Source organism: Acinonyx jubatus, chromosome D4 (genome assembly GCF_027475565.1).
Source record: "Acinonyx jubatus isolate Ajub_Pintada_27869175 chromosome D4, VMU_Ajub_asm_v1.0, whole genome shotgun sequence".
NCBI classification, from domain to species: domain Eukaryota; kingdom Metazoa; phylum Chordata; class Mammalia; order Carnivora; family Felidae; genus Acinonyx; species Acinonyx jubatus.
Window position 1 is genome coordinate 8,720,634 of NC_069391.1, and position 14,514 is coordinate 8,735,147.

Below are 14,514 nucleotides of genomic sequence, written 5' to 3' on the forward strand. Positions count from 1 at the left end.
TTATCCCTGATCCTTTCTCACCACTCTTCAGCTGTGGTTTTCAGCACCAGGGCCAGTGCCAACTAGGTCTCCGCCTCTGCCCTACACTCCCAGGTTTTGGGGTCAGGGTATTACTTAAAGATGCATGTGGCATCACACATCAGATTCTCGTTGGCTCTTCACTGGGTTCTGTAAGCTGATCTCTGTCAGGCATTTAGGCCTACCAGGGGGGTGGACTTCCACTTTTGTCAATTTAGGACACCCTTCATGAGCAGTCTGGGTAAATCTCATGTACACTAACTCTAAGACCCATCTGTAAGTTCTGGAAGTTGTACACCAGGCTCTGACCTGCTGCCCAAGCTCAGGACACACAGGAGACCGAGAATGCACAACCCCAGTCACAGGGCTCCCACATCACTTTAGTCCAGTCTGCACGGTTTTGTCATCTTCCTGGACTTCCTCGCACAGCTCTGACAGCTCCCGATCCTGGGATCTAGACACACACCCTTCCCACTGAGGCTGCAGACCTGTCCTGAACCTCAGAACACTGGATGGGGCCCCGACTTTCCTGCTTCAGGAACCAGAGATTTCAAACCAAAAGAGCAGCAGTACCAGGCACGGTGCACTGCCTGAGGAGGTCTCAGGGAAGATGAAGGGTTGAGACACTGGCCGCGGCCAAGAGCCTCTCTCGGTCTTTTGCACACAGAAGCAAAAGGAACTAACGTTGGACTGTCTCCAACATTAGTGAAAATAAAAGTGTCAGCAGGAAGCCTGGGGCACCCAGCTTCAAGGGCAGGGGCAGAGGCCCTGCAGACAGCGAGCTGGAGGGGATGCCCCAGCCACAAGTCTCCACACCATTATCTTCCTAGGTTACTACTTTCTCACTGACCCTCCTCCAGCTCCTTCTCTGACTCTTCTATGTGCTCCATCCCTCGCACTGGTGCTCCCCAGCACTCCAGCCAGGATCCCGTGCCCACTATGCAGAAACTTCCTGGGTGACCCACCTCTCTCCTATCACTTTGGGCCAGCTATACAAGGATGACCCCAAGTCTCTCTCTCTTAGCCAGCAGGGTATTGGAGCCACCTGTGAAGGCTCCACAGCATACAGATGACCAGTCTCTCTCCCCCAAACACCACTGAGGATCCTGATGCTCCAAAGACTGAGGACCACTGCTCTGGCCCAGATCTTTCTCTGAGCTCCAGGCAAGCAGGCCAGCTGCCAAAACGCTGTCCCACAAGCCTCCCAAACTCAGCTTGGCTGTTGCCAACACTGAATTCACTACTTCCTCCTCCTCAACCCAATACCCCTGTCTTGTTCCTTATCTCTGCAACTGGCCCAGCCCTTCATATCACTAAAGTGAGAAACCCTGATACTGCCCTCCCATCCACTAAATATGCAAGAAAGGAGGCCTCTTCCTCAGCTTCTCCCAAACCTGCCTCCTCCTCTCCATCCCCATGGCCAAGCTCAGGGGCAAGAGCCCTGCACTCATCTCCCCCACACCATCCTCTGCACCAGGGTCACAACCGGCAGTGTTTTCCTCCTCCCGTAACTCTGGAACGGTACTCCTCTGGCCACAGGACACCATCTGAACTCCCAAGCACTGCCTTCGAGTCCCTCTGAGAACTGACCCTGAACCACACCTCTGACCTCATCTCCTGCCAGCGTCTCCTCCCTGTGTTCATGAGCTTCACCCTCTAGCAATGCCAGGCAGCTCACCACTCCTGACACACAGCATGTTCTTTCCTGCTTCTGTTACTCTGCAGTCTGTGTCCTCTGCCCGTGTCCCTCTTTGCCTGGGAAACTGAAAATCCATCTTTAAGATCCTGTGAGTCTGGTTCCATCCCACAAGCTCCCATTTCTACTGCTTGCCATCCCTGACGCAGCATCACCACTCTCATCTATTTACTCCTGTGTGTCAGGTCCGTGGGCTCCTGAGGGCAAAGCCTGCGGTGCCAAACCCAGGTGCGAGCTCAGGAAATGTGGAATGAAAACCACTAATGAGATCAAAAAGCAAAGAAAGCAACCAATCTTGAAGGCAATAAAAATAAACCCAACTGCTATCTTGGAAACCGTGGCAGGTATTGTTTCAGTAATAGACGCTTTCGGTGATAGATGGGAATTATGTAAAACAAGAGTCAGCAAGAGCCTGTCAGGGATGCCTGTGCAGGTCAAGAAAACAGCACCGGGACCACCAACCACCAGGGTGTGAACACTACAGAGTTTCCCTCGCAACTCAGACCTCCAGCCACACTGGCTCTCTGTTAACGTCTGGAATTTGCCATGCTCTTGTCCCAACTGGAACCATGACCATGCAGCTGTCACCTGTTCACCTGGTCAACTCCAACTCATCTTTTCTGTGGAAAGTGGCTCTGGCCTTCCCAGCAGGTAGAGCTGCCCTGTTTACAGTCGGCAGGCACCTTCTACTCCTCCTCTGTAGTCATCTTCAGTGCTTCAGTTAATGTTTTCTATGCTTGTTATTGTTTTTGTACTTACTTTTATACTTCTTTAACTTTGCTGCTAGATTATGAGTTAAAAGACAGCAAGGACCAGATTCATCTTTTTTTCTGTACTGTGGCCCCACACTCAGCAGGCCCTGAACAGAAATGGATGGATTATGGATGGATGGATGGATGGATGGATGGACAGACAGACAGATGGACTGACAGGCAGGTAGGTCTAAAAGACAGGCAAGAACAAGGAATAAGGCTGCCTTTCATTGCTGGTACAATAGTTCCACATCATCCAGCTTTCTTTACTCTGACTCGATCCTCACAAAGCAATCTTAGATTTTAAAACTGGGGCTTTTTGAGGTGCTTGGGAGACTCAGTTGGTTGAGCACCCGATTGCGACTCAAGTCATGATCTCACAGTTCGTGAGTTCAAGCCCTGCGTCAGGCTCTCTGCTGTCAATGCAAAGCCCGCTTCGTATCCTCTGTCCCTCCCTCTCTCTGCCCCTCCCCTGCTCACTCGCTCGCTCTCTCTCTCAAAAATAAACATTTAATATAAATAAAATAAGAAAGGATAAAAATAAAACTGGGGCTTTCCTACTGAAGAAAGGACACATACACACCAGGGATATTCCTTTTTATTTGGAAAGCAGGTGTCAGAACAAACTGACACACTTGCATTCTGGCTTCATATCCGGTGATTTTTCTATAATTCCAGGCTGCTGTCTCTGTTCCAAAAGGATATTGGCTATATTTATAAAACTAGGTTCCAAGAATCTCGCAGCCTTTAAGAAGCCCCCTAAGATCATGATGAAGCTCCCTAAGATCAATATGCATATTGCCACCAGACCCCAGAGCTGCACACAAAGTAAGTCAGGACTTAGTTCCTCCGACTCAACAAAGGACCTCAATGCAGAGGTTTTCATCAGAGGTAAATGCTTCTTCATGAACATGGTCTATGTGCAACGTTTTATGTCCTGCAGGAAGTTGTTACGAAATGCAATGTACAAATGGATGTGCTAAAGTCCATAGGATTTGCTGGGTGGAGAATCAGGACACGGAGTATGAAACCCTGGCAAAGTTCCACCCTCAGCAGTGGGAAGAGTGGACTCCGTGCCCTTAACTTTCAGGACAGACTGACACCACATCTGATGAGTGCAAAGTTCACAACAGTGCTCATTGCAAAAGAGCCCTGTAGCAGGTATACCCAGAGAGAAAGTAGAGAAATAAGCTAACCAGAGCAACCTGGCAGGTTTGAAAACAGCAAGAGAATGCTGTCTATCAATCATCAAAATCTTATCTAAAAGATTCTAATCTTCTAATCTTATCAAAAAGCTTCCCAACAAGAACAAATTCTAATCTTAGTTGTCAACCCATCAGCACATGCATTAGTAATTACTGTACTTTACAAGGAAGATCAGGGTTTCCTAGTCCCTAGAATGAAAACAGACCTTAAAACCCTCACTGCAAATTGCACTCCTTAAGTTCCATTATCAGGAAACTAAAATAACTAAAACTAAGAGAAACTATCACAAGTACCTTTTTCAATGAACACGTTTCCTTATCTCACCTATGACTCTTCCAATGTCAGAAACCACACCTTGAGGCAGCACAGGGTGCAAGAAAAGACAACGGAGGAGCCCTCAGTTTCTCCCACAGCTACATCTTGGGCAACTTGCTTGGCCTCTCTGAGCTTCCATTTTCTCCCATGCACCTCAAAGATTGCCTTGTAAGAACCAAGATGACCCTGAAAAAACAGGTGTCAAAAGAGACTTTGTAAAGTGTTGAGATATTTCACAATGAAGGGACCTCAGATCCAACGTTCTCATTTCATAGATTCAAATCAGTTACTGGACACTCACCATTTACTTCATTTATTCATTCGACAAACACTTATGGGGTACCTGCTATGTGCCAGATGCTATGACAGGCCCTAAAGACCCAATGGTGAGCAAAACAGCCCTAGTCCAGGATCTGACAGCACTACGGGAGACAGACATCACCAACCACTGCACGACAAAGCATCTTGTTACACCCAGCAGGCCATGCTTGAGATCTGGTCTTTTTTCTAAGGGAGGTCAGAAGCCACTGAAGGGTTTTAAGCAGAGAACCACATACAACTCATTCTGGCTGCCTTGTACTAGCCCTGGGCTAGGCCCAAGATATGGCAAGAACAAATGCAGGCTCTTACTCTACAAAATCAGCCGGCAGGGAGGGGGGCGGGGGTGGTGTTCACCAGGAAGTCCTCATTAGTCACAGAGTGTTATGACACACTACAGGAGGGTGTTGTGGGAGCCTGTGGGGGGAGCAGTCTAGAAATGCTAGTGGGCCGAAAGTGTTGGAGATGTGGTGCCCAGAGGAAAAACAAATCAAAACACAGCTACAGAAAGGACACGCAATAAAAAATACCTCAAAATGGTCAAAGTCACTGATTCCACGTAACAAACTTCAGTGCCACAAAAAGAGACACAGCATATTCTCCTGAATTTATTAACTTGTTTTCCATAAATATTTAATCACTGAGAAATGTATCAAAAGCACAGATTTCTCTTGACCTAATTATCAAGCTTATACAAGAGTGGGTGAGAATTATTATAGCCAATAAACATGAATTTAATTATACTCATCAGTCTTTCTTTCATCTTTACGAAGAGAAGATGATTTTCAAAGACATCTTTGACTGTTGAGGCCAAATATTTAAATTTCTTGATTAGTCAAGTAATTGTCTTCACCTTAAAATAAAACCTTGTAATAAAAATATTTAAATCTTCATCTCATTTTTTTTAATTTTTTTGTTTAATGTTTGTTTATTGTCGAAGGAGAGAGAGACAGAGCGAGAGTGAGATAGGGGCAGAGAGTGGGGGAGACACAGAATCCAAAGCAGGTTCCAGGCTCTAAGCTGTCAGCACAGAGTCCGACGCCGGGCTTGAACTCACGGGCCATGAGATCATGACCTAAGCCGAAGGCTGACGCTTAACCCACTGGGCCACCCAGGAGCCCCTAGAAATATTTAAACCTTAAAGAGGAAAAATATAATGTTGCATCCGTTCATATTAAAGACCCTCCATTTAACGTGGAGTCACAGAACAAGGAGACAGAAACAACTTGGGAAACGAGCCTTCATTTCCTGGACCAGCCTCAGACAAGGCCCCCCCTCACAGTGACTCCATCCTCTCCCTTACCAACAGCCAACTGCTTTTGTGGGTGTGCACACTTGCATCCAGTCCCAACACAAGCTGAGTTCCTCCTGCCACCCTGGATGACCCTACTAGCCCCTGCCACCGAGGACATCTGAGTTTTAACATATTCCTTGTGCGATAACTCAAGTAACTTCCATAGGCAGTAAATTAACATCCCCTAAAAAAGCATTCTGCAAGCACGCTAACAATGGATGAAGAGAACATTATTCCAGCTCACATCTACTGGGTGCTCATGATGTGTGAACTCTATGCTGAGCCCCATTCCACATGATCACCTTGAAGCCTTTTAGGAACCATATGGAGGTAAGTACCATGGTGAAAAGTACGGGAGATGTTTCATTTTCAGAAACATCAAATAAAAGCTGTGCTACTTAACAGCAGGATTACATTACAACCTACTGGACATATGTATGAACCCCGCCCCACCCAGCCCACAATGGAGTCCCAAACCCTTAGATACTTCATTTCCTGGTTCTTCTTGCCCTCTCTGTTTCGCGAACTTACTTTCACGGGCTTTGCAATGAGCATGCGCCAAAGAACAAAGGAGGGACTGAGAGTCTCCGCATCCCTCAGGAAATGTACATTTGTTCCAATTAGACTACTTTTTGCTTACACGGGCATAGGCGATGTCTGGGTAAGGCTGTAACCTCTGTAGTATTCAGCCAATGAGGAATCAGGGGAGGAACTTGCATACTAGGAGATAAATTTCTGCTGTAACTGCCCCAAGTGTGCCGGTCTGTCAGACACCCGCTCGGACAAGAACGTTCATTGAAACCTTGCTTCACTGCATCCCTCCTTTGATTGGGTCAAGTGGGCTTATTTCCCACATCATCACACTTCCTGTATCAATGAGGAAACAGAGGAGTGGTCACTTGACCAAAGCCACCAGGGTTTTGAGTGGTGGAGTTAGGACCCATACCCTCATTGGCCTGACTCTAGAGTCTGCACTTTAAGCTCTGATGTCAGGAGATAAATCTCCTACAGAGAACATAATGGAGTCAAAAGCTCTGCAGAAAAACTGTGGGACAATTTGTCATTCTGGGTCTTCATTGCCTCTGCTCTCCTGGCTTATGCCTCCCCTTGGGGAAAAGATGTGGAATTGATCAGTGCAGGTGATCCAATGAAGAAAAGGTGCTCACGACGGTGCTGGGCTGGAAACTACCTTTGAGAAGGGCTTGTGTAAAAAAAAAAAAAAAAAGGGAGAGGAAACACTTGTGGACAAACCCATAACTCGGGGTTAACGGGGCCCATGAGGAGTATCCCTAGAACTCCTCGAGTTCTTTGTGACTTCAGAGCTGGTTTCTCAGACACCATGGCCGTCATCTTTACCACTCCACTGGCACCATTACGACTATACTAGAAACCAGAGAAAACAACTGAAGAGGTGCTCCTCAGTGCTCCAAAAGAACCACGAATAACATGTGAGCAGTCTGTAGGAACAGCTTTCTATCAGGCACCAGGCTAAACGTGCCACTGCATTATTTCACTGAATCTTCAACAAGAGTCCTAAGTTAGATAACACTGCTATCCCCATTTAACAAGTCAGTAAACAAGACACAAACAGGAAGACATTTGCCCAAGGCCTTATGTGTGGAAGAGCCAGAATTTGAACCCAGGTCTGCCTGGCTCCAGAGCATGAATCTGCTTGGCCCCTTGACTTGAGGTCTTCTGTCACAGTCAGTTGCCTTCTGATCACCTTCTGTTTGCATGTGGCTCCTCCCCCAACCATGAGCTCCTCAAAGGCAGGGACAGGACTCCTTCATCTCCACACATTCCCAGCATTCAGCAAAGGGTTTAGCCCAAAGCAGGAACCCAGCAAGGCTGGTGAGTGAATCCCCGCATAAAGGAAGTAAGGTCACCTCTCTTTTTAAGAAAATGGCCCTAAAAATGCCCCCAGGATGCCCCTCACAGACGCCAACCTGACCAACTGTCCACTTCCTCTGGTCAAAATCTATGCACCACTACTCTGCTCCCTTGAGCCTGCTCCTCCACAACCTCACCACAAGAGAAAGATGAGCAGCCATGCTCTGAGGAAAGTCAAGGTGGGCTTAACAAATATGAGCAGTTCATGTTTAGAGCTGTCCTTTTTTCTGCTTCCCTATCTTGTCCTGGAGCATCCGGAGCAAATAGTTCTTTCCTGTCCCATCTCTAAGACTCTTTGGACAAGTACCACCAGCCACACCCAAAGCCTACAGCTAGTATATGGCACAACACATGCCTGTCAGAGTCAGCACTCAAGTAGTTGGAAAGTGAAGGAACAGAGCCCAGAAACCGGGATTCACCAGAGAAATAATGACTTATCAATAAGAGCTTGCCAACATTCAGTTGGTCCAGAGGTACGTCCCAATGCCCACCAAGAGCCTACCCTGAAGACTCAGCAGCAAAGACAGCAGGAGGGTTTTCCTGTGCAGGGAGGAGCCACAGACATAAACCGATGCACGCTATAACACAGTGCGTGTTCTGATCAAGGCAGACACGCAATGAAAGTCAAGGGAGTACAAACAGGAGCGGTCACTTGTGCCTAGAACAGAGTAGGTTTCACAAAGGTAGGGATATTTGACCTGGGAAGCCATTCCCAAATCACCCAGGGAGAAGTCACTATTTCCTGACTCCATGACCCCTCTACTGCTCGCCACCCCAACGCTGGGCCCACCACAACTGTTGGGTAATCAGTGACTTAGGTGTCTGTCTCCCTGCACAGTATGTGAGCATCCCAAGGGCAAGGACTTTGGGCACTGTCCACGGCTCAGTCTCAACTGCCCAGGAAATATCTGCCGACAAAAAACAAAAGAGGCTACTTCAGGTTATTAATAACATGGCAGCTACCCCTTCTTGAGCATCTACTAAGACCTGCTATCGTTGCAAGTACTTTGTATGCATGATCTCATTTCCTCCACACAAAAACCTCAAAAGGCAGATTTTATTATCATCATCCATTTACAGATAGGAAGACTGAAATGCAGAAAGATTAGGTAAATTGTCCCAAGTCATAGAGCCAGTGAGTGACAGCTCAACTTTGAATCAAGGGCTGAATGGAAAGTCAGTTTTCATTCACTAACAAACAGATCCCTTTTCCTTTCTCTTTCTGCCGTCCACCTTGCATCCAGATATACGGCTGCCTGTAGTCTATTGTTCAATGGGACCAAAGCCATTTGTTTCCTAGAAAAGAACAAGGGATGTCTCTTGTTATTCTTCTAAACAATGACTGCTAACCATTACTGAGTAAACATCATGGGGAGGGCGGGGAGACATGGATAAAATTGTGCTTACAACATCAGTTGAAAACATTTACTAAGAAGGAACTGTGTGTACCAACTGGAACACAGTCCAATGTTGGAACAATTTCCAAAACAGATCAAGTGAATAAATGAAGGAGAAAGAGGATGTACAGACACCATTCTTTCTGTAAGAGAAAGGATATATAATAAACAAGAAAAATGGTAATGGTGGTTGCCCCTAGGGAGAAGGACTGGCAGCTGGAGGCAAGAAAGACCCTTTATAATCTGTTCCCCTTTGAATGACTTGCCTTTTTTTTAAAGTTTATTCATTTATTTTGAGAGCAAGAGAGATGGGGGGGGCGGTTGAGAGTGAGTGAGAAAGTGAGGGGGAGAGGGAGAGGGAGAGAAAGAGAGAGAGAGAGAGAGTGTCACAAGCAGACTCCATACTGTCAGTGCAAAGCCTGATGTGGGTCTTGAGCTCACGAATTCCGTGAGATCATGACCTGAGCTGAAACCAAGAGTTGAACGCTTTTTTTTTTTTAATGTTTATTTATTTTTGAGACAGAGAGAGACAGAGCATGAACGGGGGAGGGTCAGAGAGAGAAGGAGACACAGAATCCGCAGCAGGCTCCAGGCTCTGAGCTGTCAGCACAGAGCCCGACGCGGGGCTCAAACTTACAGACCATGAGATCATGACCTGAGCTGAAGTCGGACACATAACCGACGGAGCCACCCAGGCGCCCCCCAAGAGTTGAACACTTAACAGACTGAATCACCCAGGCGCCCCATGAACTACCTGCCTTTAAAAAGAGAAGCCATGTGTGATATTTTTTTTTTTACTTCTTAAAAAAACAAGATTAAAAACACCATTTAAAAAAACCACTTTTTGCCAGGCTTCTTCCAAATGCTCCCGTACATATAACTGCAACTGCGAAGAAGTATGTATGCTTATGAACAAAAGCTGGGTGGACTTCATTTATGGTAAAACAGAACTGTGAAACAGCTTTGGTCTTTCATGCTGAGGTTCGCTAATTTCACTAATGTTGCAATAGGTTTTTGCAAATAAATCAATAGCATTTTGAAGACAGAGATACAACATACATATAAGCAGCAGGGACAACGTGCCACACCTTCTTCTTAAATCCCTTCATCTGTTCCTTCAACAAGTATTTAATAAGCACCTACTACGCACTAGGCAAAGTGTTAGGCAGATTTTTTTTTTTTTAAACAGCAGGTCATTAGTTTCTTCCCCCCTGCCTTTCAGGAAAATATGACAGCATGCTGATGAGAATGCCAGAGCAAGCACAACGCTTGATGTTCTCAGTCTCACACCATCCTCACTTAGCCTAGAAAATGGAGGTCTGGCAAAGAGATTTGTTCAAGGTTATACAAGAAGTGAAGGCCTCAGAATTACCAGTCCTGCTCTCTTTACATGCCTCATGCTATTCTGTTGTGTTGAAAGATGAGTAGGCAGGGAGGGAAGAAATGAACCCTAACACTGAATGCCTAATATATCAGGTGCTTTCACATACCTTGTCTCATTTATTCTTCATAACAACCTCTCAATGTGGACATGATTATCCTTGTTTCACAAATAAGGCAAACAAAGCTCTGAGAAGTTGAGAAACTGGTGCATAAGACTTCCAACCTGACCCACCTGACTTCCAAGCCAGAGCTTTCACCCTCCATACTGAAGAGGAAAATCAATTTAAAAAGGTAGACTGGGGCCATATCGCAAAGAGCTTCGGGTTCAATATTTTCTATTGATGAAGTTTCTCTCAACCCTGGGTATTGTCACTCCAGTAATAACAAGCAAAGAGACAATCCCCTCCTTAAGCAACGCATGTTCTAACTTTTGTGTACCACCAAGTTTGGGCTTTCCTTTTAACCCACAGAGCATCATGGTTATCCAGAGGGCAGCAATCTCTGAGAACCATTTACACAGTTTCTGCCAGGCCAGAAAGGGAAAACTCACACATGCAAACTGCTAGACCCTCTGGGTGCCCGCCACACAAGCCCAGGCCCCAGTAAGGACCCATCCCTGAGACGCCATTCCCATGATGCCACTGGGCCACCACCACCCAGCTGAGAGGTAGCGAAATAGGCCAGCGCCACAGTGGTTGGCCTCCAAAAGTTCCATTCCTCCTAAAGTAAAGAAAAATGCAGGCCAGTGCAGGAGAAGCCTCTTTCTCCTGCAATGCAGGTAGGAGAAATGACAGTGTGTTCAAACTGCTAGTGAGTAGAGGTACTGTGCACCAAAAAGTCACACACATGGCTTCCCTGCTATCTTCTGGATAGGAGGGAGCCCTCTCATCTTGATTTCTTCTCTCTGCCCCTGTAGGAAGCTAATGAAATTCTCACATTCCTTTCTTTTTAGTGTCTTCCTTCTGGAACGTGGTAAAATCAGAGTTCCTACTTGGATGGGGAGGAAGAATTCCATAAGGCTCAAGCCTAAGCCTCATGATCCAGCTCAGAGTCCTCACTGGGGTTGGGGTCTAAAGGTCAGCAAACAATTAAATGTTCCTCGGTTTCCACCTGCCATCGCTCCCTGCCACAGCTCCCTCAGTGGCCTTGATCCAAGACAGGACTGAGTCTTTTGGGCACTCTCTGCCATAAACCTCATCCCAAACTCAAACAAGAAAATGGTCTATTAGAAATACCCTTCTCTTTAAACCCCCAGTCCGTGAATCCAACCTCCCTATCGGCAAAGAGGAAGGAGACTCATAACTTTAGCCCATAATTTGCTCAATAAGCATTTTTCCATCCTAGCCTCACAAGTCCCCTGGGAGGCACACAAGGCAGGTTGCGCGCTGCTATAGATGCTCGTTTTGCAGAGGAAGACACAAAGCTCAGAGAGGTGAAAGACTCTCCGGGGGTTACACAGAGGCAAACGCTTCTGAACCCTCATTCCTGTTCTCCCCCTTCACCAGGCTGCCATGTCAGTCTTTTGGAGACTGCCATTGGGAAGATCTGCAGCAGCATCTGGTACCAGGACCCTTCAAGCTTCACACTAACTACTCTTCCAGCAAGCAACATTTCTCAAACACATTTCTGATCATCGAATGAATGCCAACCGCCGACCCCAATCGAGGTAGGCCCCCCTGCAACAGCACAGGGAAAGCCCCTGAGATCGTGAAAAACGACGCGCCCCACTTACCGCACAGCGTGTCATAGCCTAATAAACGGGGCGAGCTAAGATCCAAGTCAGCCTCAAGAGAAGCACAGGCAGGCCCGGCCAACCCCTCTGGCCCAGCGGCAACCCTCGAAGCCTCCAGAATATTCAGAAAGCCCAAAGCTCGCGCGCCCACCCAAACCCCACTACAACGGAGAGAGCTGCATTCCATGCTCCGGGGACCACTCACCCTCCGCCAGCTCGTCACCTGAGGCACCGCTTCCGGACCTGCAACCGCTCGGTGCCCCGCCCCCCGCCCCTGCAGGTCTCCCTGGCCCCGCCCTTTGCACCTGTGGTTTTTTTCAGGCCCGGGCTCTCCGAGCTCAGACCTCACCTCGCAGCCCCCTCCCACTGCCTAATCTGTGGTCCCACCTTGCCCCGCCCCCACACCTGCAGCCCCCTCTTCCCCGCCCAACTGCCTCCACCAGCCCCGCCCCCAACACCTGCGGCCTGTCCCCACCTCCACCCCGACACCCACTGCCCTTCACACCAACCCCTCGCAGGACGAGCGCGCCTAAGGCCCCCGGCCCGGCCCCCGGCGCCCCTGAACCCTCCCAACAACCACCCCTGCCCCCCGGCCCCGCCTCCCTCCCCGAGGCCCCTCCCCGGCCCAGCGGCCCCTCTGGGTCCCGCCCCCCGCACCTGCAGCTCCCTGCGGCCCGGCCCTCAGGGCCCCGCCCGGCCCCGCCCCGCCCCGCCCCGCGGGCCGCTCCTCTCACCGCCCGCTCTCGCCGCCACCGCTGCAGTCCCGGCCGGTCACCTTGACGCGGGCCGCAGTGGCTGCCGCCGCCTCCTCATGGCCCTGGGAGCGGCCCAGGCGGCAGCGGCGCCTTCGCTCGCAGGCCGGGGCCGGGCCGAGCCAGGCCGAGGCCGGGCCGGGCGCAGCTGGAGCGCGGGCCGACGCGGGAGCGGAGCCGGTGCCCAGCCGCAGTAGGAACCGTCCGTTCCTGGGCTTGAGCGGCGGGCCGTCCAACCAATCGGTGCGCGGCGCCAGACCAGCCCACCCAACCAGTTCGAGGCAGAGGCGGGGACACGCAAATCGGCCGGCTGGAAGCGCCAGTGCGCAGCCGCTGCAGCTTCGGTCCTCGCTGGCCTCGGCCTCAGTTCCAGCCTGAGGACGCCCTCTCAGCCTGTAAGGATGCTCTCCGCGGTCTGCACACCCTCTCAGCGCCCTGCCACGCCCATTTTCTTCCTAGAAATAGCAGTGCATCTTGTTCCCCGTACATCCTTCCAGGCCTCCTACAATCTCCCCTTGAAATCCCTACCTAGGATTTATCGTTTTGAACAACAACAACAAAAAAATGGTTTTGTGAGAGACATCACCTCAATGCTCATTCTATTCAACTCAGAGGTAGGCACAGAACACAAAACGCCAGAGCCAGAGGAAACCTCAGAGAGCAGGGGGTCCAACCCATTTACTTTACAGCCGGGAAAATTATGCCCCAGGAGGTGAAGGGACATGCCCAAGACCACACAATTGCAAAGCGGGGAAATGAGCCTGCCCCTTGTCTCCCTGCTCCCACATCCTTTACTCTGTGCCAGACACGAAGAGGTAGGCAGGGAGGTCAAGTCATTTGATTACAGTCGCAGAGGTAACAAGTTGCAAACACAGTCGAAGTCAGGTCTGTGACACCCTGCAAGTCCAGAACCACAGTAAGGAGCCCCGACATCCTCCCTTACTCCCATTGATTCTCGGGCACAAAGACATGTAGAACGTCATTTTGACAATTTTCAAATTCATTTAGAAGTTACGTCCGAGTATGGAAAGATTTGGTTCTTGTGTTTCCCAAAACTTACAGAGAAAAAAAAGAAACGATCAAACAGAAAGAAAGTCAGTAGAAATTAAACCAGTTCTAAGTTTTCAGGGACCTCAGAGGGAAGTTTCAGCCATTTTGCATTAAGAAAATCATCATCATCAAAAAAGATACCTTATTTTACTTAAGGAGAGCAAAAGACAATGTAATGCAATAGTTCTGCTCAAAGCCCCTGGATTCAGAAATGCACAGGGTTGTGGTTGAGTACAAAAGCTGGAGAGACAGATTGCCTGAGTCCAAACTCAGCAAGCTGTGTGCAGGTAAGCAAGTTACTTACTGTCACTGTAGCTCAGTTTCTTTGTTGAAAAATGAGTATGCTGAAAACAGCAGCCTGTTCAGAAAGACTGTTGGGAGGATTAAATGAGATGATATGTGTAAGAGAGCCTAGTACCTAACAGGAGCTCAATAAACATTAGCTATTGTTATTGCTACCTGTGTGGTGTAGGGCAAACATGGAAAGAGTTTGGGACAGTGCTTGCAATATATGCTTGCCAAATGGCATCTATTAATTTCTTTTTATGTTTATTATTTTTGAGAGAGAGAGACCATGCAAGCAGGGAGGGGCAGGGAGAGAGGGAGACACAGAATCAGAAGCAGGCTCTGGGCCCTGAGCTGTCAGCACAGAGCCCGATGTGGGGCTGGAACTCAACAAACCATGAGATCATGACCTGAGCCGAAGCCGGA

At 48.6% G+C, this 14,514-nt stretch overlaps 1 protein-coding gene across 12 annotated transcripts in view; it reads right to left on the minus strand.

The window, feature by feature from the left end:
• The window catches only part of RALGPS1 (Ral GEF with PH domain and SH3 binding motif 1), a 273,614-nt gene extending 260,642 nt beyond the window's left edge, over positions 1-12,972 (minus strand). For 4 of the 12 annotated variants that reach the window (XM_053204590.1, XM_027035151.2, XM_027035146.2 and 1 more), the window contains exon 1: positions 12,736-12,971. The gene's annotated coding sequence lies outside the window, so the exon portion shown is untranslated. The other 8 variants (XM_027035143.2, XM_053204591.1, XM_027035150.2 and 5 more) reach the window with 6 other exon arrangements.
• Positions 12,973-14,514: the final 1,542 nt, after the last annotated feature.